Here is a 26,359-nt window from a genome sequence, read left to right on the forward strand (position 1 = left end):
TACGTCTCCTGCCCCATGTATATTCGTGGGTAATACGGCTCTTTGCTGTTATTTAGTGGTATAATTATTTCAAATAATATCATTAGGTGAGTCTTTCACTAAAAAAATATAAAATGTCTGATCACCGACAAGTGATGGGCGAACAGTTTGTGGTCTATAGTTCAAATATTATGGAATTTAGAAATGAATAGTTTTAAGACTTGGTTATGCGGACGGAAACGTTTCCTATAAGCTCTTAAAGTGTCAATTTCACGAACAGGAAATTATTTAATATTAGTGCTGTCAGCTATATAATTACATACATCGCATATGGCGTTTGCTGGGGACAGCTACGACATTGCCGTTTCTCAGACTCGCTTCATGCGCATCCATTTCTGCACAAGCGGCATGCCCCAGGTCCACGCTACGCACTACTGCTCCTAGTCGACAGTCGAGTGATTCTGTTCGGCCTTGTAAACCTTAGAGGGCAAACATAGCTAGGATATTATTCGCCACGGTTTGGCGTTACTGCTCTTCCTTCATGTTACAGAACCAAAATAGAAAGATTATCAAATACAAAGATTCCCGAACAGCAATACTTTCCGCTGTTTAACGAGCCACAGGATATCAGCCTACCACGCGTGTTTCGCATTATTCTTTGCACGGCTATAGAGGCATTACGAGGTACAGACTTTATAAAGTTTCATCTCATGATGCAACAGGCTCAATTCGCCCGATGCGCTCTATCTGTGCGAACGGCGGAATTCATAGTACTGATTGTACCCATTGTAATCAAACCAATAGAGGAGACCCCGCGCTTCACGTAAAAGCTCCGCCAACGCACTGCAAACTCAAAACGAAGATAAATACATCCACCCGCAACACAGCCAGCCTGCCGACGTGCCCGAAAATGACGCTGAGGAATATAGAAAAATTAAAATAGGCGTTTTTCGCTTGCCTCCCACGCATAGGCGGAACGAGCTAAGGATCAATCACACAAGGTACAATTTGACGTACTTGCGAGAAAGAAATGAAAGGATCGGCGTTGAAATGTTTCGAATATTAGGGTCAGTTTTCACACGAAGAGGTCAGAAATGCTCAATTGTAGTTCAGTCAGTGGCCACTCATGGCGTGGATTTTTCCTCCGCTACGATAACCCTGTTTTCTGAGTTAACCAAGAACGTTCTCATGATTTTTAATCCGAGAGAGGCAAAAAATTTCTGTACGGTCATAAAAAACTCGCAAAATTTGGTTTATATATGTTATTCGTAAAAAGCCATAATAGCATTCCTACACACCCTTGCGCACACGCACGGTCACAGAAATGAAGCACCTACAATTATCTGAAAGTCAATAACGTTTCATATAGAATATTCTGGTGGGGAAATGGACACGGCCTTCAAGAGCAAATGGTTTAGTTCACATGTTTGAGGTGGGTGAGAAAATAAGTTGCATCCACGAAACTGGAGCCTATTCACGACAAAGTGTTGTTTCATCAACTCCACAGCACGCTTCTTTCATCTCTTTAGTAGCCATATATAATGAATTTCTTGAAATGTTCTGCGAATAAAGATGCATAGTGAGCATCCGTGTCATTTTGTTATCTCACATCCTAAAGAAAATACTGAAAATGCAACATTGCTGCCCGTGGTTGACACACAAATGAATTATCTTTATTAGCAAGCAGGGACAGATCCAGTCTCAGGAGTAGAGCAAGTGTTGCTGAAGTGGTTATAGTTCTTGCTCCCATATTTAAGGCAGGAACTGTTGTACAAGTTTCGACAATAATTTTCCTGGCTAAACTCATTCTTTATAGCTCTTCGTGCTTCCGAGTCAGTGTAAAGAAGGACGCATTGATTTTCTAAAATATAACGAGAAAGGAATAATAATTAGTTTAGAGGAACAACACCAGGGTGATAAAAATCGTACCCTCCTCAAGCAGCGGTCTGTTTGATGCTGAATTTGATAGCAACTTCTTATTTTCTTAACATCTATTTGCTGAAGGCCAAAAACGAGATATATTCCGATATTGCTCACTGTTTAGCTTACGTAATAAAATAGGCACTCCCTTTAGTGCAGGGCTTATTGGTTCCATTCATTTGCGCTAGGATGTCAAGTAGTGGTAATGATTGTTGCTTTATTCTCAGGATAACTTTTTATTTAAAAAGATTGTGACTGCGTTACTAGTGCTGTTTGTGCCCGCTGATTACCTGGGTATGCAAAACCTGTGTACGTCGGCCAGTAATCAGCGGTATTATCTTGAAAGATATTTATAGAAGAAAAGGAAACGAAATACCTTGACGTGGATCCTTTCATTTATATCTTCGTTTAAACTGATCTAGACCTTAATTGTTAGCTATTTTAGAGCAGAAAATTACCAATAGATTAAACAGAAGCAAAATAAAATGTGCTAAATAGTTCACGCTGAGTGGCACGTGAATAAAGGGGCGTAGTGAAGCTGTAGCTTGCAACACGTCAAACGAGACTGAAATTTTTATAAACTTTTGATGTTAACAACTTACTGACGTGAGGTTGATTTGTGCGCTTTGATGCTCGTCCAGGAGCATGGAGACACAATTTAGAAACAAACAAACGGACTATTGATCCTAAACATGGCCAACGAAACATTTAGATCATAAACTAAGTGTTCAAAATTATGTAGACTTTCAACGACCATAGTAGGCACATCGTGTCGCGCATCTAAGATTCTTTATATAAGCGAACTCGAAATCGCGCTGCATTACCCAAAAAGCAGTGATTTGACGTCTGTGTGAGCTGCTCTTTCGTTTCAAAGCGTGTTTTTTTCGTTGGATTGAAAATTTTGAGGCATTGTCTTAAAATTTTCAGGACACAAAAAGGGGCCAGCATTATCTCGGCCCTCCAGATGCCACTTCATCTCATTTTATCGGCACCTGCAATTTCTGACGCGCTCCCACCAAAGCAATACATATGAGAGCAATGAAGTTGATCTACAGAATTGACATCATATATAAGCACCCTGATTGTAGCGAGGTTAGCCATTTTCAATGCAGCATAAAGAGATGTTGATTTCTTACCGGAACTGTCCAGGTTTGGAGGCCAATTCTCTTCATTTTGGATCGGTGTGGTCAGCACAAGAAATATCAGGCAATATTTGTAATCAGAATATATCAGCGAGAAATTTTTTGCTCGCCCAAGATTTTCATCTGCATTACAAAGGTGAATATCAATATACTTGGGAATGTATATTGTCTTTTTACTTAGAGCAAGCAAACAAAAAGGAGTTTTGAAACTCCCGACAAAAGTGTCTGGAGACAGCTTGCTTGATAGAGCACAATATATTCATCCTTAGAATACTTTTAAATGTACCTTCGTGATTCAAAGACTACTCGTGCATAGCACCCGCAATAAAGACATTTTTTTGGAAACGTAATTTTGCTGAGCAGAAAAAGAGAGAGAGAGAGAGAGGGAAGTGGTAGAAGAAAGGCAGGGAGGGTAACCAGTAAAATGTTCTGGTTGGCTACCCTGCACTGGGTGAGATAGATGAGGGGGGCGTCCACGGCATCAATTTTCAATTTTACTCTACCCTAGCATCTTTGGACACGAGTCGTGCTAGCATACATACAAGAAATTATAACTCATGCAATATACCCCGATTTCGCACCGATTATCAATTACAAATGTCTTATAATCTGCCCCATGTTTTAAACGCATATCAACATACAACGGGTTATACAAAAGCTGAGCTGCGGAAATATTTTGTTCAAATGCCATTCTAAATCTCCACTTGTTTATTGTTGAACGTTTGCTTGAGCGTTAATGTATTTTCTTTCAACATATGTATGACCATTGCAGTGCACTCATTTTGTAACCTTATTTGAATCGGTGTGTATACGTGTCCAGTGTTTTCTTTATTTAATCTACTACTGTGTGTGTCACTGGTTTTGCAAAATGTGCTGCACCGTTCATGTGCTACTGCTTGTAGGGGTTTTCTGGACCCAATCAAGCTGCCCAGGCAAACAAACCCTCCAATTTAACCTGCATAATAATAATAATAATAATAATAATAATAATAATAATAATAATAATAATAATAATAATAATAATAATAATAATAATAATAATAATAATAATAATAATAATAATAATAATATTAATAATATTATTATTATTAAGAGAGTAAGAAGAAGTAGAGCAATGCGGTCCATAGCACGCACGACAGGCAGACACACGCACTGTAATTCAGCGGCCGCCGCAGCTGCAGCCTGTGCACCTTGACGGCTGCTGACTTCTGCGACCTGAGTAGAACAGACTGAAGGCCCTCCATCACATGGCAGCGCATACGTTCCGGTGTCAAGAAAGGCTGCTTGCCGTTGCGGCTGATAATGTTGACAGCGTTAGCAACGGACTTCATCTCGGAAGGATGAGCCTGAAGGATGCATTGTAGCAGCCGCGAGCATTGGATTCAACAAACCCAGCATCTGCAGTGCATTCTGTGCAGCTGGCATGTGCATACTGGAAAGCAGCACACGCATGGCAGTCACGATTGGCTTCAGCATTGCAATCACTTGCTCGTCTGCGAACTGGGCCAGTTCTTGACCTTCTACCTGACAAAGAGTAGGCTCAACACAGTGGATGCGCGGTTACTGTTCTATCATTGAGGGTGCCCCGTGCATCAGGAGCGATGACAAAGTCACTTGCCTGTCCCGGTCTTGCACCGGAGTTGGGACTTGTGCTTGATTAGCAATAGACTCGGGACTCTGAGTACGCAATAACTGCTTGGTCACTGCGGGTGTGTGTAGCTCAGGCAGGGATGGCCAAGGCCCGTCTGCGACAATCGTCTGTGCCTCGCCAGTCATATGGCTCCCAATCCTTAAAGTATTATGCGGAGGGGGAGGACAAGATGCGTAAATTCTTGAATGGTCCTTTCCTACGCTCGCTACACCTTTAGAAGGCCTGTGACGAGTGCGTTGACGTCGCCGCACCTTAGTGGCAGGTTTTCTGTGTGTGGAATTGTCTGTCGTGACTTGTTTCAGTATCTCAGTTTCCATTTTCAGGTGAGGACAATCTTTTGAGGCAGCGTCAGGAGGGCCGCGGCAATTAGAACACTTAACGACTGTTGCCCGGCAAGAATCGCCGCTGTGTGGCTGAGTATAACCGTGGGCACACGATGGGGAAATTGCACACACTATTCACGTGTCCTATCTTCATGCACTCCCGGCAGTAGAGAGGCTTCGGGAGGAAAGGCCAACGACATGCCGGAAGTGCCCAACCTTCTCGGGCGTTGGAATGCAGTCCCATTAGAAGGTCAACTTGATGCACTTGGTCATCCCAAGACCCTAAGCATGCTGTATGTCTGCTCCGTCTGTAGCTGGTTTGATCAAAATAGGCAGATCAGAGTCGAAGACGGCTACGTCGACGTCGTAAATGACGCCTGGTGTAGTGCCACTGCCTAGTTGGACACTGGAACAAAGGCTGATGCCGCTGAGCGTTCTGATGTTGCTCAAGTTCAAGCGCGTTCCGGTCCATGACATCAATGGCGACGACATTCCTAAAACGATTCACCCTCACATCTTTAATTGCTCCCGGGACGCGGGCCTCCAGGAACGCAGACGTGGCTTGCCTATTGATCTGGTTGAGATTGTCGGTGGGAGTCTCTGGCACAAACAGTGCAGTATGTGCCGATGATCCTCGCTCCGTATTGATCGTGGACGTATTCGACGATGACGAGTCCTCACCTTGGCGCACTCTCCGTTTGGCCTTCTTACTAAGGACTCTGACGAAGCCTTCGTGATACGAACAGTCATCACTGGTGGCCCAGTACACTACGGTGGCCTGGCTGCTTCCGTCATTCGGGGAGGCCAAGATGTTTGCTCTGGGCGGCATTGGCTGACCCACAGGACTGAAGTCCAACTTCGTCCACTTCCGTCTCCGTCACCAAAGAAGAAACAGTGGTTTCATTATAATGTCGTAAATCTAGAAAAACTGAAGAGGCGAAGGGACGGCGTTCTCGTCTAGAGCCACTTCATCATCTTCGTCGTCTTCATCCCGAGCAGACAAAGATTTTCTGGAATACAAATTATGAACTAGAAGAATGGTCGTTGACAAAAGTACCCCATAAATACAGGTTAGCATAACAAGTGAGTGAATGGGCTTTCATCTGGCAGTGGCCTAGGAGGCGGCAAATGTCTTTTTCACTGAGAATGCATTTTCCTGGCTGAATGCACCTTCTTCACATATATGTGAGCTTCCAATATTTTATAAATTATTCGTCCCAACGCATTGCCTTAAAAATATTTAGCTTTGTACAGCTATTCTGATACCGTAAAATAAATGTATTCAATAAACGAAGTGGGCCTACACAACAGCTTCCAGACGAGATTTTCAGAATACATCATGGTATAAGCTTGATGAATGTCAGTGTGCCAGCGGAAAACAAAATTATTTCTAGAAGTAGTAATTGCTTGATCACTCCTCTTGGGTGATGTGAATGAAAGCAACAGTGCAGTTCTATGAGTCCACGCTGCACTGATGGAAAAGTCCAACTTTTCAAACAAGGCATACCGGGTGATGCTGTTCGCGAAATACGTCTAACACTTGTGCGATTAAAGAGCAATCATTAAAACTACAAATATGCGCGCCCTGCTCTTCATGGTGTGTAATGCCTTTTTGGATAGCACTGCAATGACTGGGGTAAAGTAGCACACTTCGCAGTCCTGAGGCGCTGCATGGCAGGCTTATGCGACGCGCCCTTTATGCTCCCTCACTGCATCCTTGCCCATGTCTATAGCGTAGGGTATTTTGAAAAAGCCAGTTCGCACGAAGCGTCTAACGAGGCGGGATGATTCTTCACATATCGCGTTCAGCATTCCCTGATACAGTAGATGTCTATATTCACTAAAAATCATCACCTTGTTTACTTCTCTGCAGCCTGCAGATGTTGCTTATTGTGCATTCTTCAAGCGCGTTTTCTGTGTTTTCTTTGTGTCCAAATAATTTTACTTTTCTGTTCGCTGGCTTTTTCAACTAGTGCGGTCAAGTTTCCAGCGACCGGCAACGGCCGAATGCTGCATATCTCGTCAATTCTTTGTGGCGGGTGCTCTACTTTCAGCAGTGTTTGATTATTTAGAATTTTTTGCTAACCTCTACAAGTGTTTTTGCTAACCTCTACATAACAAGCCCAGCTAGCAATCATTGCGGTTTACGATGCTGCCCTGCGAGTGGACGGGCCTTTTGGAACGATGGCTCACAGTAAGCTGCAAAAGGTGCTGCGTATAGAAGTGAATTTGACCGACTTGCATAGAACTGCGTCGGAACTTAAATGCGTTTCTTTTTTGTATTCAGCCTCTCTATTCCAATTTCAAGAACATGTGGGTATAACATGAAAACTGTCTCTCAACGCTTATGAGCCAGTATGAGGTCTCAGGTTTGGAAGACAACTGTCTTGATTGGGCCAATGAGCTCTCTATATTGCACAAGGGCTAATTAGTTGTTACAAAAGCAAGACTGAATGGCAGTGAGTGTTTTCCATGACGCGCAAGATCACTTGTTCTGAATATTTTCGCTCAGGGTGAATAAATAATAATGATTTTCGTAAATTTCAGTGCATGAAGTATTTCAATTCGGTTGAGCCAGTTATTGCTTCCCGTTAATACAAAATAAACACAGGTTTTTCTGCATGTAAATATCCCGCTATGAAATTAGAAGAAAAAAATTTCCAGTCTCCCTAGAGCTTTGCTCTAATTACGCGTCATTTCATGAAGCTGTTCAAGTGCCCTGTGTTGCTTAGACTCTGTGCTATAGTGAAATTACAGAGGATAGTAGCTTCGTTTTATGTCTTCAGCGACAAATCCCGTTTTTCCACGTGGTATGGCTTCATATCATACTTTACACAAATACGAGTGCTGTAATCTACTTGGAGCCACGAATGAAACGCGCACAGCAAAATTTCAAGATTTTACTGTTGAAGCTAATATGGGCGCAGGGCGATTTCATTTCGAAGGCATGAACACCATCCTTGGAAAATGTTAATCGACTTCGCTTCCATTTTGAATGCAGTAGCTTACCTGTTGGTGTTTTTGTGCCGGACTTTTGCTCTTCTTCATGATTTTCGCACGTTGCTAAGAATATACTTTATTTTTTGCATGAGACAAAATAATTGTTTCATGCCTTTAACTCTTTGCGTGCTCCAATAATGATCGCTTCCCTGTGCATTTTCTGTTGAATGCTGTAATCCGTTACTAACATTTTCTTAATGCGCCCATATCTTTTTTTACAATCATTTTATAAGTGCTGGGTGGTAAGTGCTATTTGCTTGTTCTTTCACGTTGCATTCTATTTCAGAAAGCATATGTCTTCCATATTTTGCAAAAAAGGTATGCCCTAACCACACCGCTAACGTGCTGCGTTATTAATTCGAAAGCACTATTTCAAAGGGCACACGCCGAGGAAGATCTTCCGATGTGTGTTGGTTTGTGTCAAAAATAAATACTGCCGCGATTGAGATTCATGCCCGTGACGATGCGAACAGAAGAGCTTTGCTGGCCACTTCGCGAGGGATTGTCGTTCATCCAAAGACAGTGCAGCGAAGGGGTGAAGCTGTTGGAGTGGCGTTCGCATATTTGTAACGATCCGCCAAATTCTGGTTACTGCTGGCGAAAATCCAGCGTACAACAAAAATCACGCCATCTTTTCTGATTGAGTTATCCAGGTAGCACCGAATGTGAGGTTGTGTCCGTCAGCAGGCGCAATAGGTCTATAAAAGTTTTGTGCTCGAGGCATTCTTTTCCAGCTCGCCTGCGAATAGCTCACAGCCTTTGTAATGCCTTAACTTTTGAAGGTTTTATATAGTGTTTAGCTGTAATTCGTGTACTTTTTCACACGCAATGAGCCAATGTCGATAATAATTTCTCATTTCGGGTTTCTGAAGCTGTTAATTTGGTTGCAGAGTGCTTGTTTCCATGCCTGTCTGAAGATTTTAGAATGAGCATCTTAGGCGCCATCAGGGCGTGAACCGCGGATATGAGGACAGCGTAACGCTCACTTCCACGTTTGTTCAAATTGGTACCCACCCAAACTTTTGGGCCCCTGAACTTGTAACGAAGGTCACGTCGGTGCTACCGGCAGCTGTCAGGCCTCGGAGGTAGAATATGCTGCCATAATTCCGCGAGCGAAATTAAGAAGTTCGCTGGAAAAGGACAGAGTTAATGGGAAAGACATGAGAGACGCCTTTGCCCTGCAAGGGGTTTAGTCAGGCTGATGGTGATGATTGTGAACTTAGCGACTCAGTTCAATGTGTTGAGGCTACTTCTACAAGCTTTTCGCCTCGGGCACCTCAATGTGAGGTGTCCCAAATTTTTTTGGGACCATTGAAGTCTCCACAAATAATATGTTTAGAGGGCATCCTTGCTATCAATATTTCAAGCCTCGAAGCAACCAAACGCCTCCATGGCTCAAGATATATTCCAACGAGATTGTACTCTTGTCTGCCAATTACTTTTACTGCGCACACGTATTCATTGGTACGGTAATGGGGAACATTAACCAAGTAGGCCGCGATTCCCATGGGAAAGCCTGTTAGCAGTCTGTTGACGTCATCTGGCCGTTGTGTATGATGAAGGCAGTGTCCGTGCAGTCTAAAATTTTCCTCGCATAAATTTATCTTGAAGAAACTCCCTAAGCAAGTTGCTGAGCTGTTGCAGAATGTCCTAATGAAATCCACCTGCACCTACAACGCGGCTTTAGGCAATATTAAGCAGCCGTCCTTGCCGCTGTTATGGACGACACTGCACGTGCTACAGCGGCAAAGTGTTGAGCACTAACTGCATCTCACTGAATATATTATTACTGATTGGCAGGTTCTAGCAGCACAGAACGTGTACACATATAAATACAGTGCAGCTAAAATTTGAGGCAGACGATTGCAGTTAATGGCGCAGCATGCGGTCACCTTTACCAGGTGTGTCGAACTCAATTAAGATAGGCAGTTAGATTTGTGGGAAGATTGCAGAACAGCCGTTTTTGCTCTATGTAATTTTCTGCTGTATCTAGACCCAGTGAATCACCTGTTACCAGAGAGTGTAACGCCAGCACCTGAAAGGATAGTTTTGTGCTTGTAATGCATCTAGCACGCACTTCATACACTAGCTCCCATTCATGGCTTAAGCATTGGTCTCTCGGCAGGTGTATATGGAAAAATATTCAGAGCTTACGTCGGAAACCGCGGGAGTAGATTCGTTTGGTTTTTGGGGGTTTAATGCCCCAAGGCCACTCAGCCTGTCAGAGGACGCCGTAGTGGAGGGCTCCTGAAATTTCTACTACCTAAGGTTCCCTAACGTGCACTGACAACGCACAGTTCAGTATAGAGCAGTCGGGAGAAACTATCCCCAGTGAAAGAACAACGTCAGCATCTTTCCTAGTGTAGTGGCGGAGTCTACGCTTAATACCTTTTTTTGCCTTGCAGCACAGAAATAAGAATGTACGCTGTCAGCTTTGATTAGGATTATAAACACAGAGTAGTCCACCGTAACAACGGCAGCTGTAGTGGCGGAGAATCTCTCATGGGTCGCTATCCGCAATGCTTGTAACGTTTATTGCGTTAGCAGGAGTGATCACTTCATATCTTCGTAAATATTTCATTTTTCTAGCTGTATTTCCACAGCCGTCACGCTGAACGACCAAACGTATCAATGTTCTGTTATCACAAAACAAATTATGAGCACGACCACCTAAACGATCTTAACATGAGCATGTGAGAACTTTTAGTCATCTTCATTTTCAATCTTGTAGTGATTACTCGAAGAATTTTTTTCTTGGTACATTTTATACTGCTCTGCTACAGCTGCATCGCCCTCCAATAGGTGTTTCCCTAACAATCTTTGGTACTCAGCACCAATACTCAGCTGAGATCTAAGCTGTGTTAGTATATAATGTTCTATCAAAAAACTTTCGAATTAGCCTTCTCAAATCCACATTTATTACGTTTCGTTCTAGGATTGCAACTAAGCACGCGGTATACTGCACCCGATCGACATGTACGGGAACCTACCTTTGAATGCTCCGAAGTGCAGTGGACATCTAAGTTTTTTGCCAAATGCGCGTCTAAGACAGCCATCTAACAGCGGGTAGTAAGAACTCAGAACATGTGTAGCTCAACTGTTCTGTGTCTGAAGTTGGTTACAAAAAGTTATTCTTCTCAGGACTTTGAAGAATACTCTACACTACTTAATACAGTACTATTTTCAAAGCGTTTCAAATCCTGAAGAAAAGACCAAAGTATGGAGTCTATAACAAAGAACCATTCACTAGGTTCAGTTTGAAAGCTCTCATAGTTGGTGAGCATCATTGCAGCAGAACAAAGCAACAGAGTATCTGAAATTTCCCTGTAGTCTTACTGCTGACGCCGCCAGCTTCCCTAGTTGGGTTCGCTCTCTACCTTTCTTCTGTCTTACATCTCTTTCCAGCAAATCAAAACATGTCGCTTAATATCCACAAGGAAAACAAATATGTTTTCTTTGACTTTGTGACTGCATTTAAAGTTGCAAGGATGTTGGCAGGCTCGCACTTCACCTTGCGACCATACCCTGCCATCGCATGCGTAGGCCGGCAGCGGCCGCAGGCGCACAAACACAGGCCCCGGTGACAGCAGCACAGGACTGGTAGTGAACCGCCGAAGCACAGTCGAGTCAGGGACACTAGGCTTTGCGGTGACCAGACTCCAGTCAGAGAGCTCCAAGCACCGATGAATACACTAGCTTAATTTTTTCTCTCCCGTATTGGCTTCATAAACCAACGCATGCTTTCTCCCATTAATCTTCTCATTTCCATGCCGCCTTCAAATTTAAACATCATTCGACACTTTGACAGTCGCATCTCGAACAAAATGAAACAAGCTGCAGAATAAATTTTTGTACTTGATGTACTTGATGTTACACTGCTCTCATTTCTTCTTGTGAACAACTTCTTTCATTTGACTGTTTTATCATTGTGACCTTCTCATTGGTTTAGACACGTAAGGGTTTCATACGCAGCATAGAACAGAGTCAAGGTTGTTTTAGAAATTCCTCTAAATTCTTAAATAATCTATATAGAAAGCGCAGCTTCTATGCTCTTACTTTCATTAAATTTTTGTTCAAAGACAAACAATTGTATTTCATTGTTAGCCATAGTGAATGAATTGTATTCTCGCCATAAGCAGCCAACAACAAAACGCATTGCAATACTTTAACAATAACAATTAAAAGTGTCATGATGAATAAAAGTGTCGCTGTCACAGCAAGCAACCACACATATAAAAATAAATAAATCTCCTACCTTTTTCGGAATATACGTACAGCGCGTTAGACGTATTGCGCATTACTTTGGAACCATTTTTCGCTATCATGGGCAAGGCATAAAAAGATCCTTTGTAGTCGAATTTTTTGCTGAAAAAAAGTGATGTTCGTATATATCGAGCATGTTCACAAAGCAAAGTAGGCGCATTGAGAAAACATATTGGAGGGTCTAGAGCGCATAGAGCAGAAGGGAACCCACTTGATTCCATTGATGCCTATTTATGTCAATGAAGCAAAATGACTAGACTCTTTCCTTTCCGTGTTGTAGCGCATAATATTGCACTCCAAGCATAGCGGTGTGTGTACCGTTAGATCCGTGCGGGAAAATGACAGCTTGCGTTTTTTTGCTGTACTCGTTCACCCATTAGCAATGATGCTGTTCAGAAAATCGTCTTGCGGAGGGCTGAGAGCAAAAAGGAAGGTGGTCCATCTGCCACCTGGGCCCTGTGATCTGGTGGCGTCATCATAACCTGGCTATTGCGGCAGGTGGCAACCTTCCCATGATAGCAGGTGGTAGTTAATGTAATGACTACTCCCGTCAGGTTGTTCTGATTTCACAAGCCACAAGCTGCGGCAGTGGCGCATCACTTAACCGATCTGCCACAGCGCCACGATTGGTATAACGACAGCAAAAAAACAATCCGGCATTTATGGCTACATCGGTAGAACCTAGACGACTCTAACAGACTACTTGCACGGGACGAATCTGTAGTGCTGTCGACTGTGCCCTTAGAGAGAGAGAGAAAGAGAAAGATGAACGGAAAGAAAGGAAGGTTAACTAAGCGGCGCCCAGTATCCTATCCTGCACGTGTGAAGGGGAACTGAGGAAGAGATAGGAATGAGAGAGAGGAGAGGGCGATCGCTTTTTAGCTTCTCCGTAGGCCATCACTAACAGGATGCACAGAGCGCAGACTCAAAATTTACAACCTTGAACTCAATACCTTCAAGAACTTCACGAGCGCCTTTGCAACTGTCATATGAGAGGAATATTTAATCCAAAGACCCAGAATTTAGGCTCCTGAGAGAGGACGAGAATCTAAGCGGCGGAGCTTTGCAGCAAGAAGGACACGCTCGCGCTCAAATCGAGGGCTGTCCCAAAGTAGGTGCTCAACTGACTTGTCGCACCCGCAGTTCTCGCATGCAAAAAAGTTTGCCATAGCGATTAGGTGGTAGCAGGCATTTGTAAACGGAAATGCCAGACACAGGCGACACAACAGCGTAGCATCGCATAGGGAGAGGACTTACGGTGGATTCAGTTGAAATGAGGGGTCGACGCGGTGCAAACGGCGTGCCGAGATTCTTGGCGATAAGCAAGACGCTAAAATCTTATTTCGACCAAGCACTCGCAGATGTTTTGATGCGTCGGCTCTTGTCCTTGGTACCCGTACAATTTTAGTACTGCCATGAGCCTAATGAGCCGCAGCGTCAGCTGCGACTTCTCCGACATTGTCACAGTGTCCTTGTAGCTACTGGAAGATGATCTCATGACCCTCGTCCAGTGCCCTGTCTAATAAGATGTCTAATCTCGGCTACCAGTTTCTCGTGATCTCCATGCAATAAAGAAGAATTAAGACATTGTAAGGCAGGTTTTGAATACCAGAACACGATCCATTTGTGTGATGTTTGTGCATTCATGTACTGTAGAGCCGCCCAAAGAGCGGCCAATTCTGAACCGGCGGAGGTTGTCCGATGCAAAATTAGCTGGTTAATACTGACTGCTTGCTGGAAAGACCATGGCGCAAGTTGAACTTGCAGATGAGGCCGAGCCATCTGTATATGCATTTGTGCGGTCATTATATTTCGCGTTGAATGCAGCTTTTTAAGAGCCGGCGACGATAAGTTTGATTTTTTCGCTATCCCAAGAATTTCAAAGCGCGCACATGGCTCTCGCAAACACCATAGAGCAGACGAAGGCCACGCCACCGAGGTGAACTGTGATGGGATGGACGACTGATGGGCAGCTATTACCACCGAATACGCTGCCTGTGATATTTGTACCGCCACTGAAACAAGGTGGTGCTGGAGAATCCTCGCTAGGTTGACGTATGTAGTCCAGCAGGATTTCAAGAGTTATATACGTCGAAAGAGGGTGGTCCTTGGTGATAGGAATGGTTGCAAGTGTTGAGGCACTGAGAGGGAGACCCAAACATGTTAGAGAGGCCGGACCTTGTACAGTATGGAGGGCACGCAAATTCGTCTTGCATGTATTCGCAAGCACTGGGGTACTATACCACAAAAAACTCTAGAAGAATGTTCTGTACAGCTGCAGCACTAATCAAACCGATGAGCTAAAAGATTTCCCTCCAGAAAAATTTGAGCAGGTGAGCAATAGTGGTTAGCATTTGTTTCGAAATGTGCAATGCGGGCTCTTTGATAGATTCCGGTCTATGATAATGCCTAAGAAACGTTGATAAGTACAACAGGCGATGATTTGGCCGTCGAGTGTGAGCGAATAGTGAGTAATACATTTCCGCGTAAAAGCTACTAAAGCGCACTTCTCGGCTCATAAGGATTGGTTAACGTTATATGCCGGTGTAAGAACGAAAAATATCCTTTTATGCGACTTCATACGAAAAGAGGACGCCAGGCCGCAGAAGTGACCCATTAACGCTTCTGCGTCATGCCCATAATGCGGAGCTTAAGTGTCCCCTGAGGTTTTCGTCTGTTTATGGCACCTCTAAGATGACTTTTTCTTTTAGTGCCGCAGGACCTTACTCGCCAACACAGCCAAGAAATTCGGAGGTACTTTGAGTTCCGCCTGTCCCTTTAAGTTTTACCGATCTTGAATTACTGACTAAAAACATTTTCGCAACGACTGCGATCGAAAACAAGGTTTGCTAACTTTTGCTAACTCACATGGCAGTGGCGACGACGTGAATTCACACCGGCTAAACCCCGCTCTTCTGCGTTGTTGCAGATTGCTTCGCCAACGGTTGCAAGTGCTGCAGCGACTACATAACGTGGAGCATCGGAATCGACAGCAATACGTCACCGTTCCTGGCACTGGTTATCTGCACAGCGCATCGAGCGACGAGAAGAAGCCTATAAAGCCAAGCCGTCACCGCCCCCAGCTTCACATGGCAGTGGCGACGACGTGAAGGCACACCGGCTAAACCCCGCTCTTCTGCCTTGTTGCAGATTGCTTCGCCAACGGTTGCAAGTGCTGCAGCGACTACATAACGTGGAGCATCGGAATCGACAGCAAAACGTCACCGTCCCTGGCACTGGTTATCTGCACAGCGCATCGAGCGACGAGAAGAAGCCTATAAAGCCAAGCCGTCACCGCCCCCAGCTTCACATGGCTGTGGTGACGATGTGAATGCACACCGGCTAAACCCCGCTCTTCTGCCTTGTTGCAGATTGCTTCGCCAACGGTTGCAAGTGCTGCAGCGACTACATAACGTGGAGCATCGGAATCGACAGCAAAACGTCACCGTCCCTGGCACTGCTTATCTGCACAGCGAGCGCATCGAGCGACGAGAAGAAGCCCATAAAGCCAAGCCGTCACCGCCCCCAGCTTCACGTGGCAGTGGCGACGACGTGAATGCACACCGGCTAAACCCCGCTCTTCTGCCTTGTTGCAGGTTAGTGCTTACAGCGTTAGTGCTGCCGCTTGATTAATTATCTACGTCGTCTCCACTGCCAAAGTTGAAATCTGTTGTTGTTCAAAGATGTCGAAAGAGCTGGCTAAAGTGAAGGATGAAATGTGAGCAGAATTTCTTAAGCTTAAAGAGGAGCTCCGACAAGAAATGAAGACGATGAAAGAATCAGTTGAGCGGAGTTTAAGGAATGAAATTCGGGAAATACGAGCTGATCATATCGAAACAAACAAAGCCCTTACATATGCGAACGAAACACTTGAGGAACTACAGAAAAACTGGACAATGAAATTGAAAAAACTCTAAGCTGGAAAAAGAGAATGAAATTCTTCGTTCCAAATGTGGGACCCTAGAGCAAAACACTGCAGAACTAGAGAAACGCCTTGTTCGTTTAGAAATGTACTCTCGAAAGGCGAACATTGAAATCCAGGGTGTAGAGCAGAAAGAAAGTGAAAGTGTACTGGAGATAGTTTCCGAACTTTGGAAGACTATCAGTGAGCCTATTTCCGAAGCTGACATAGAGAGTTGTCACCGTTTGCCCGCTCGACAAGGAAAAACGCCAAACATTCTCGTCCAGTTCAAGTCACGAGCGAAACGCGATGAAATGCCCAGAAAAGCAAAGAAAATGTGTCTCACAAACACTGATTTAGGAATCGAAGGTAGTGACACAATATATGTGAATGAACATCTTTGCCCAGTCTTGAAACATTTGCTTGGCCTGGCTGCCAAAGGAAACGGGAGCATCAGTGGAAGTCGGTCTGGTCGGTTAATGGAAAGACTTTTGTAAAGCAGGCAGACGGCACTGATGCTGTGCAGATAGAAAATGAAAAGGACCTTGAAAAGATCTGCTAGGCAATGTTTAGAGCAGCACAGCGATACCGCATCAATCGAAAATGCGCTATCACGAATTTGCTTTTCCCCAAAACATAAAACTTGAACAGTCCACACAAAACCCTGTCTTACATATCAACGCACGTTCTGCTTGTAACAAGGATGAGTGCATTAGTAGTTTTCTAAATGAATTTAATTTCAAGTTTAAAATAATATTGTGGACAGAAACTTGGTATTTTGAGCATAGTAATATGTTTTACCTAGAGGACTATAGAAACTTTCTTATTAATCGATTTGGTAGACGCGGCGGTGGTATTGCTATATATGTAGATTCTGCCGATGACTACGAGATAGTTCCAGAGATTTCAAAATCATGTAATGATTTTGAAATATTAACTTTGAAATATAAGCAGGAAGCGGTTACAGTTGTGTACCGGCCCCCGGGTGGCAAGGTTTCAAATTTTCTTACCTTCTTTGACATAATTCTTGACTACATGCGTGTTAATAACCTCAGATTAATTTGCGGGGGTGATTTTATTATTAACATTTCTCAACATAATACTGCGGCAAATGACCTTATCACAACGCTTCACAGCTCTGATTTCACAAATGTATTTGAAACATCAACTCGCGTCACGTCATCTAGTACGTCTATACTTGATTTACTGATAACAAACATAGAGACAGTCATTTCTGACGCTGGTACTATTACATCAGATATTAGTGACTACTGTCCAGTCTTTATGATCTACAAATCAGAAACAAGAGCTAAAACTGATGCTTTTTGCCCGATTACATTGCAGTACATAACAGACCTCGCATTGCAGTCATTTAAACATGATGTCGCCGTTTATGATTGGTCGTTCATATTTCGCATTAAAGATGCAAGTGATGCCTATACCGCATTCATTCAAATCTTCGTGCAGATATACACAAGACACTTCCCATTTAGGAGCTTTAAGAAACCAAGAAAGATAAGGAAGCCGTGGGTCACAAGGGCTCATCTAGGCATGATCACAAAGAAGAATACTCTTTATCATGTCTTTCTGCGATCGCGCTCGCCTGCCGATCTAGATGGTTTTAAAGCAGCCAGAAATAGGCCTAATGCTGAAATAAGAAAGTGTACTTCCAAGAATTATTCTCTGATATCGCGCGAAAGAGCCCAATAATCGTTTGGAAAGTAGTAAATAAGGTCTTAGGTCGCGGAAAGAAAAACACAGAGACAAACAGAATTACTTTTAACAACTCCGAATTGACTGGAAAGGCACTCGCGGAACATTTTAATGAACATTTTATTAAATCTATACCAAGGGACAATAACCCATTAAGTTTGGATATGGCTATTCAAAGCGTTCCCGAAAGTATGTTTTTGCAGCCAACCAATGAATCAATCTACAGAACATTTATTCATTTGAATAACAGTACAGCATTAGATGTTGATAATATGCAAGTAAAGCCTATTAAATATGTTTTGGAGGATAATCTTCCTGTTCTAACTCATATCTATAACTTGGTCCTTGAAACGGGTGTATTTCCAGTTGCCGTTAAGAAAGCTAGATTAACTGCAGTTCATAAGGGGGCGATAAAAAATTGGTTTCAAATTACAGACCAATATCTGTTCTCCCAATATTTTCAAAGGGGCTAGAGAAACTAATTTATGATCGGTTAATTCTTTTTCAAGAGAAGCATAATGTGCTAAGCAATGCCCAACATGGATTTCGGAAAAATAGATCAACAGAGACAGCCTTATTGACTCTGAAAGAAAATATACTACAAAATATAGAAAATAACAATTTTACCATAGGTTTATTTATTGACTTCACGAAGGCCTTTTATTGTTTTAATCACGATATACTGCTGCATAAACTTTCACTCTACGGAATTCGCGGCATACCACTAGAACTGTTTCGGTCATATGTGAGTGGCAGAACTCAGTGCGTATGCATCGATAGGGAACAGTCAAATTTCTTAACAATTACACATGGTGTGCCACAAGGAAGTGTTGTCGGGCCTTTATTATTTATTTTATATATTAATGATATTGTTACACTAGACCAAACAGAGAAGTTCATAATATATGCAGATGACAGCACAGTTTTATATTCTGGTCCAAGTGTACACATATTAGTACTAAAATGCAATGATATGCTTGACCAGCTCTTGCTCTGGTCGCAGTGCAACAAGATAAATATTAATGCAGCAAAAACAAAAGCAATTATCTTCCGGGCAAAAAATAAACCACTTCAAATTCAACATGCAATTTGATATGCTGATAAATAAATTGAAATTGTGCATGAGCACAAAATTCTGGAAGTTGTTTTCTCGTCTAATCTCAGCTGGTATACGCAGGTGAAAAACATATGTAAAAAGCTCGCTGCGACAGCAGGAGCACTGTCACAATGCCGAACGCTGCTGCCCACAAACGTTAAGCGACAAATTTATTATGCACTTTTCGAATCTCATATTAATTACTGTAGCTTAATATGGGCAACCACTACGAAAACAAATATTGCGAAGATTCTGCGCCTCCAAAAGAAAACCCTTCGTCACATTGCGAACGTACACGGCTTATCCCCAACAAACGTTTTGTTTCCATTGTATCACATTGTCCGCATTGATCATATGTATGATTTCCGGATGCTACGTTTGTTTTCTTTTTCTAACAGTTCTTACAAGGCCTTTATAACTGAAACAGCGTCCCTAAAAATTAAACATACTTCTCCTCATACCCGCAGCACGGACGCTTGGTTTGTTCCTCATTTTAGAACTACTTATAAACTTCAAACATTGCAACACAATCTTCCGCATGTACTTAACAAAATATAAACATACCACAAATTTCAGGTTCAAAGAATTGCGACGGTATTTCATAGAGTTGTGAACTATTTCTTTTTTTTAGATATGTTACTTCTGATTCTCTAGGTGGCCTGTGATGTACGGAGACAATTTTGTGCATTTCTCTAATATTTTGATTATTTCATACAATTTGATGTGTGTATTCTGCTTTTCATGTTTGTATATGGGTTCAAAATGTTTATAAGTGAACATTAAGTGCGTCTTTGAGATCCTATTACATGTGCATTTCTTAATTACGTATTATTTTTGCACTAGATGAGCCTAGAAGTTGCAGTTTTAAGCATATAATTGCATGTAAAAGTGTATTCATTGTTTGTATTTGATAGTGTGTATATTTGTTCTCCTTTGTTGTATCTTTCTTATGTTCATTTCTACCAGCTGGTATGTCGAAGCCACTGCTATGTAAAGGTTTTCCGGGCCCAGTCAAGTTGCAAAAGCAGCTTTTTGCCTGGAAATCCTTCCAGTTGTTCTGGAGAAATAAATTCAATTCAATTCAATTCATTTCAATTCAATACAACATTAATTTATTTATACACGCATTATTGATGCATTTATGCGGTAGACAATGAAACACAATACACGAATATATTCTCTTCAATTCGAGTATGAGGTCTTTGATTTAGGCATTCCAAGGCCGTTTTAGCTTCCGTACCTTTAGGAGCAATATACGGGAAGTAGAATTTGAGTGAGTCGTTATTAAAACATTAATTGAAAGAATTATAAGAAACAGCATAAAGAAGTCAATTACTTTTGCGGTTTTAAGTTAATTCTTTTTTTAGATTACAATATTTTTCGCTAACACCAATGCAAGCACTCACGTCCTCTTGGCTAACGTACCAAATAAGTCCAACTACTATCATTCATCAGAATAGACCACGTGTGTCTGAAAGCGTAGCTCGTCCTTCAGCTGTGCGGCAGTATTCCGAATACTACCCCAGCTGTACATAACATTTTATGTGGTATAACATCTACTTCCTATTTTCCATGTAAGATTATTTTGTCTTCCTGATAGGTGTTAACAGCCGGTTTGTCGAGGTTTTTTCTGTGTTGTACTGCATCTGCAGAACGTTGCAACGTGCCGAGTTAGTAGCCTGTCGCAGAGTACCAGCTCCTTCGAGGGAAAGCCGTGTCCTTGTTCTCTTCGCCACTCTACATAGCACTCTTAAATTAACGACTTCGCATTTCTTTTTTGTTTTAGGCCCAGGCGTAACACATAAAGAGATGCTGCATGCTTGGAAGAAGAATAAGCAAATGTTTAAGCTCCAAAAAAACTTGTCTGGTTTCAATTCTGTGCTCCGGTCTTTTTTCGTCACTTATCCTCACGTTGCAAATTTTTTATTCTTCCCACAATAAAATCGAACGCTATAGGCGCCTTTATGCAGATATTCCTGCAAAGAGGACCGCTTTGGAAAGGGCAACCAGAACACCATTTCGAGCGAGGCCGCTCTACGGGGGAGCTATGCGAGTACCAGAAGTATCGCTATCAGCCCCAGCAGGCAAAAAAATTTTATATTCTTCCCTGCACCGTCCTCCGTCGTAACGACTTCGGAGCTCAATCCCAAGCAGCACAGGTAGTCGGCCCAATATTGCAAAAGGATGGTCCCATCTTGGTGCCTTGTAGGGCCGGCCTTTGCCAATACGGTTCCAGTGTTGGCCAATTATCTGCAAAACCCCTTTCTTATACCTCGGACTCCCTCTCGGCACTCTGCCCGGAACTCCGGTTAAACATTCTCGTCCGAGGCCTGTGCGTGCAGTTGACGTGGGCACGCCAGTCGCTCGCGCTCCCGTTTCCATCGGCAATGAAACCTCGTTACTACTAATGAGCGTTCTTGCAAAGCTCCAGCGATTGTAACTGATGTTGAAAATTGGATTTGAGGAAACGAAATGGCGCAGTAACTATTTCACCTCTCGGTGGGCAGGCGAACCGCACCGGAAGAGAATGTAAGAAGGTGGGGGTGAATTGAGAAAGAGAGAAAGAGGTGCCGTTGTTGACGGCTGCAGAATAATTTTGACTACCTGGGGATCTTAACGTGCCCTGACATCGCACAGCATACGAGCCCCTTACGGTTCGCCTCTATCGAAGCGCGTTTGTCGCGGCCGGGTTAGAACCCAGAAATTCCGGCACTGTAGCCGAGCGTCCTATCCACTTAGCCAGCATGGTGGATTAAATAGTGTTGATTATATTATCACTTCAATGTTTGTTTTTCGGCGCTCTCGCTTGCTTGAACGGTGGGGGACATTGCATTTTCTGGCTGAGTTCACGTTCAAGAAGTATGAAAAGGCGGAGCATTTTCGCACTTAATGAAAGAGAAAATGCTTCAACCGTCCAAATGGTGTCTAGATTTTAATTGGCACTCTTCTTGCATTCTATGAGCATTATTACATTGAGCTTTCACAGTGTATTGAAACACTGACTGAAGTTAGATGCCTTTTCTCGCACGTGTTTTTTGGGCATATGTCCTGTGGCAGCGCTATTTTCAGTATGAAGTACTTTGTTAATGCATATGAGCATTAAATTTGAATGGTACCTGTGGTCATTCATTTAGCGCCTCATCTTTCTAATGTACTGCGTATCTCTAAGGCAAATAAATAAATAAAAATAATGTTGAAAGAATAATTCTATGCGCCCATTACCTACTGTATACTGATTTTCATTGTTGACACGAGCACCAATATCCATACGTTATGATACAAAATTTTGCCTTCAGAGTGAAGAAATCCAAACTTTAGTACAGTTTTCACCCTCACTGCTTTATCAGAAAGCATTCCTGGTGCATGAAACCATGCTATGAAGATAATAGAGCACGTAAGTCCGAAAACAAAACACTGCAGTATTTTCCTTGTCCGCACTGCTGGCATAGCCAGCTGCGCAAACATACACAGTGGAGGCAGATAGAAACATTCAACATCAAGCACAATTTTAAAAGATAGGTTGAATACTACGCATTTCTGCCGATTCAGCCAAAAGCAGACGTGTACATTCCTTCAGCACAAAACTTAGGGTTGTGCTCTCCACCAGAGAGCGTGACTGAAGTGTCGCCAGTGTATGGACAAGTATAGACTTCTATGCGAGCATAGTATGCAAGCGTCATCATCGTCAGCCTGAATATGCCCACTGCAGAGCACAGGGTACTCTCATGTCACTCCAGTTAGCCCTGTTAACAAACGGACATGAAAAACCTTGCTCAGGAATCCCATGCACGGAATTCTAAATTTATTCTGATAAAGAAAGCTTTTTACAATCTCACAACATATTTCAAAAAATATTTTCACAAAAAAACAATGAAAAAGATAAAGATAGCCAGAAATAGTCACTGAAGTAATTCTGTCTTACCAGACGAGGTTTTTGACGGTATTGAGTCATTTTTGTTCAGTAATATCGCTTAGCGGCATGGCGTTTGTGGCATTGCGCTTCCCTCGGAATGCAGAAGCCTCAGCTGACAATATACCTGCGACCGCATGCTAACTCCCTGAACGCTATAACAAGTCAAGAGCAGCTGTACTTTGCGATTTGAAATACGCGAGAGTGATACTTGTGGCTTCGCTTGCCTAGTGATAGATACTATTGAACTGCAGTATCTGCGGCCTTTCTTACATTACACTGGATCAGCAGTCTCTGCTGGGGTAATGGTGTAGATGCAATGTATGTTTTAGCACGTTCTTCACTCCTTGGATTTTTGCACATACCTGTCTAAGTTTTATCGAGCTCCAGTGTACTTAGTGAAAGCATTTTCTTACCGTCCATGTTCTGTCTTCGTGCTCGTTTTCATCACCATCGCTTCAGTTTTTATCACGATTTTCCGGTCATAGCATCTATCTCACTGTTATCCCGTCATCATTTTTTCTCTTAACACTACGATTAACCGAAGTCGAATATCGGAAAAGTACCGCGCATTTCCTACATTTTGATGAGATGTCGGTGTGACAGCTATATGAAAAATCGTTTCGGCGCTCGAAAAGAAAAACATGCAGGAGGAAAGGGCAGACTACAGCTTCGCAGGACCTAGGCTAAGGACACAGTGTTAGGAAAACCGCTTTTTGTCATAGCCTTTTTTTGCCTCCATCTGGCACTCAGCTTTTGGCCTGGCAATGTTTCATAACACAATTGAGAATAAACCAGCCCAGCTGTGTATGCTTGGCAGCTATAGTTTAACAAAACACTGGAAAGGACACTTAAGCTGAGCCCTAAAGTTACGGCTCCTTAGCGTAATGTGTTTATTCCCATATATGCAGAAGGTCATTCTCATCTTTACATTCATTGACCACTGGGAGCACTCGTAGCCGCCCTGGTGCAGTGGTGCAGCGGCCTAGGGATGCGCCAGTGGCCTGCTTTCGCAGGTGCTCCCAGCAGTGTGCCTTTACTACTCAGATTCCTCTTCCCGAGCGACCATTTATTTATTTATTTGTAAAGCTAAAGTTGATACACGCAGTAAAACGTGTCCTAAGTAACGAACGTAATGAAAATGCAAAAAGCACCACTAAGTGTGAGCAAAAAGTGGGTGAAGCTCGGCCTTTGTAAACCGTTTTGTCGTATTTGCAAGCATGCTGACAATGAAGTTTTTCCAGAGAATCTGAAAATACATTAACGTACCTTTCACCATTCTCTGTAAATCCACTGTGAAAATTTATGCTGTTTTGAGATACATTGTCGAACCTAAAGTAGACACAATTTCTTCCACCATTGGTAATTTCGTAATTGGATTCGTAGAGCCAGTAAATGTCCGAATTGCTGAGTGCCTGAAATAGTATAGCGTTTGTAAGTGAAATTAATAATCACTTTACAGAAGACGGCACTCATCTAAAAAGTTAGCATGGAAAAGCAATCGCAGCATGGCTAGCTCAAAAATTATAATATATTTCGCTGTTCAGAACGGTTCATATGAGTGGGGGACAGTTATTGCAAACATGAAGCTCTATAATTCAGTACAGGATCTAGATATAATGTGCACTAGATATAGGATCTGCCGTGAACTACGAGAGAGTATAGGGCCAGGTGTGAAGTCCACAGGGGTAATAAACGGAAAAAGAGCATACAGATACAAAGGGGTGCAAAGAAAAAAAACAACATAAAAGCTGCTCACTACCTCTTAGAAAGCGGCATGGAAAGTCCGCTTTTTATCCGCTTTTTATTGGCGAAGTGACTTCTACGTGTCTCATATTATCTCAAAGACACATACTGCAGCGCAGAACCTCCACCTTCAATGAAAATTTGCCTTATGCATTGCACAATGTTTTAATGTACGCTTTTTATAATCACCGGCGTCGAAATTTTGGTGTCTAAATTTTTCTAATTGCAGCTACCCTATACTTAAATGTGCCAAACAGGACTCTGCCATCTGCTCTGTGCTCAACTTCAGACTGCTGCGTAGCGGCTTTCTCAAAAGTTTAGAGTAGTAACATTTTATTAAGAAAACTTTTCATATGTATAGAACCGCTTAGGTCGCCTAAGAACATGCATGCTGAGAACATTGATTAAAACTAAGATTTTTGTAGCATGCGTAATTGATTTGTTGTCCTTGAAACCTCACAATTTAGGATCCGCCTTTTGCAGACAAAGAAAACGCCGCAAACAGAGAAGCGGAACACGTTGTAAATAGCCGCGCTGTCGGTAGTTCCGCATCAGATGTATTCTAGAAAGTAAGTTCAACCCGATTTCCAGGAGATAAAAGATTTTTGCTTGTCCTCGAATGAGAATATCTGTCAGTTGTTTTGCGTGAGACTATTAGCTACGGACATTTAAATCGGTCAGGTCGTTTCGTGAAGAAGCTGATTTGGAAACTGCAATTAAAGGATTCTACTGCGCATCAGCGAATATTCGTTAGGCTCTGAGCGTTGCCAGCAAAAACAGTTCTTTTAAATTGCGCGTAAAATTTCCTGGCATTAAAATTAGGTTTAAACGCTTAGGCACAAGAGGTTGATTTCATGGAATGGTGCAATGAAGTTCACCTTTGAGATGTTTTGGTACTGAAAGTAATCTTCGTATATGGCCATGCGGCTGACTCCGCGATATTGGACATTAGCGCAGATTAAAAGCAGATTAGAGACTGTTAATACGGTGGCTGTCAGGAAGCCCATTCTGAAGCGAACTTGCCCAGTGAAGATCGAGTCGTGCTCTTTTAGTCACAGCTGCAGCGTCAATCCATACACGGGTAGCAATTCTCGCTTGTGCTCCTGGTTATATAGTCCACAAGAGCTATCCGCGTGTACAAATGTAAAATTGAATCGAGATACGATATGCAATGAATTGAGATTGATATGCGCTTTATCTTCCTTTCGAATATTGCTTGCATAGTTCACGGGGTTATTATGCAAATAAAATGGTTCAATTCATTCCCGGCAGCAGATTTTGTCTCTTGCTGCCACAAAATGTCATTTTAACGGCGTCGTTTCGCTCTCGTTCATGCGTGGAATGGCCCTCTATACTGAAAATGCAGCAAAAGATGTGACCGAAAAAACTGACCTGCCGATTACAACAACGTTTTTCCTTCCAGGCAACGTTCGGACCTCTCATGTGGGGTCATGTTCTTGAACTAGACTACTGCACCCGATTATAGGAGTTTCTTTCTGAGTTTGCCGTTTTATGGCGTGAGGTCCACGTAGGAGCTAAATTCCTTGCGCTCACTTTCATGAGCGGGGCTCTGAGTGCTTTACTTCTTCCTTTCTCGAAACATCTTCTTGTTGGTTTAGGATGAACAGCTCGATGTTTTGTTTTTTCATCAAGGTCTTCAGCAAAATTTAAAAAATATTTACCCCTCAAGCGGTGGCTTTATTTCCACGGTACTC

General features: G+C 42.7%; 1 long non-coding RNA gene across 1 annotated transcript; it reads right to left on the minus strand.

The window, feature by feature from the left end:
• Positions 1-1,630: 1,630 nt before the first annotated feature.
• On the minus strand, positions 1,631-25,755 carry LOC144134874 (uncharacterized). The gene is made up of 5 exons (XR_013315285.1): positions 25,523-25,755; positions 24,168-24,313; positions 12,271-12,380; positions 3,036-3,164; positions 1,631-1,840 (listed from the first exon to the last, which is right to left on the minus strand). It is a non-coding gene; the product is annotated as an uncharacterized LOC144134874 (long non-coding RNA).
• Positions 25,756-26,359: the final 604 nt, after the last annotated feature.

The sequence above is a fragment of the Amblyomma americanum genome, chromosome 5 (assembly GCF_052857255.1).
Source record: "Amblyomma americanum isolate KBUSLIRL-KWMA chromosome 5, ASM5285725v1, whole genome shotgun sequence".
Lineage (NCBI taxonomy): Eukaryota > Metazoa > Arthropoda > Arachnida > Ixodida > Ixodidae > Amblyomma > Amblyomma americanum.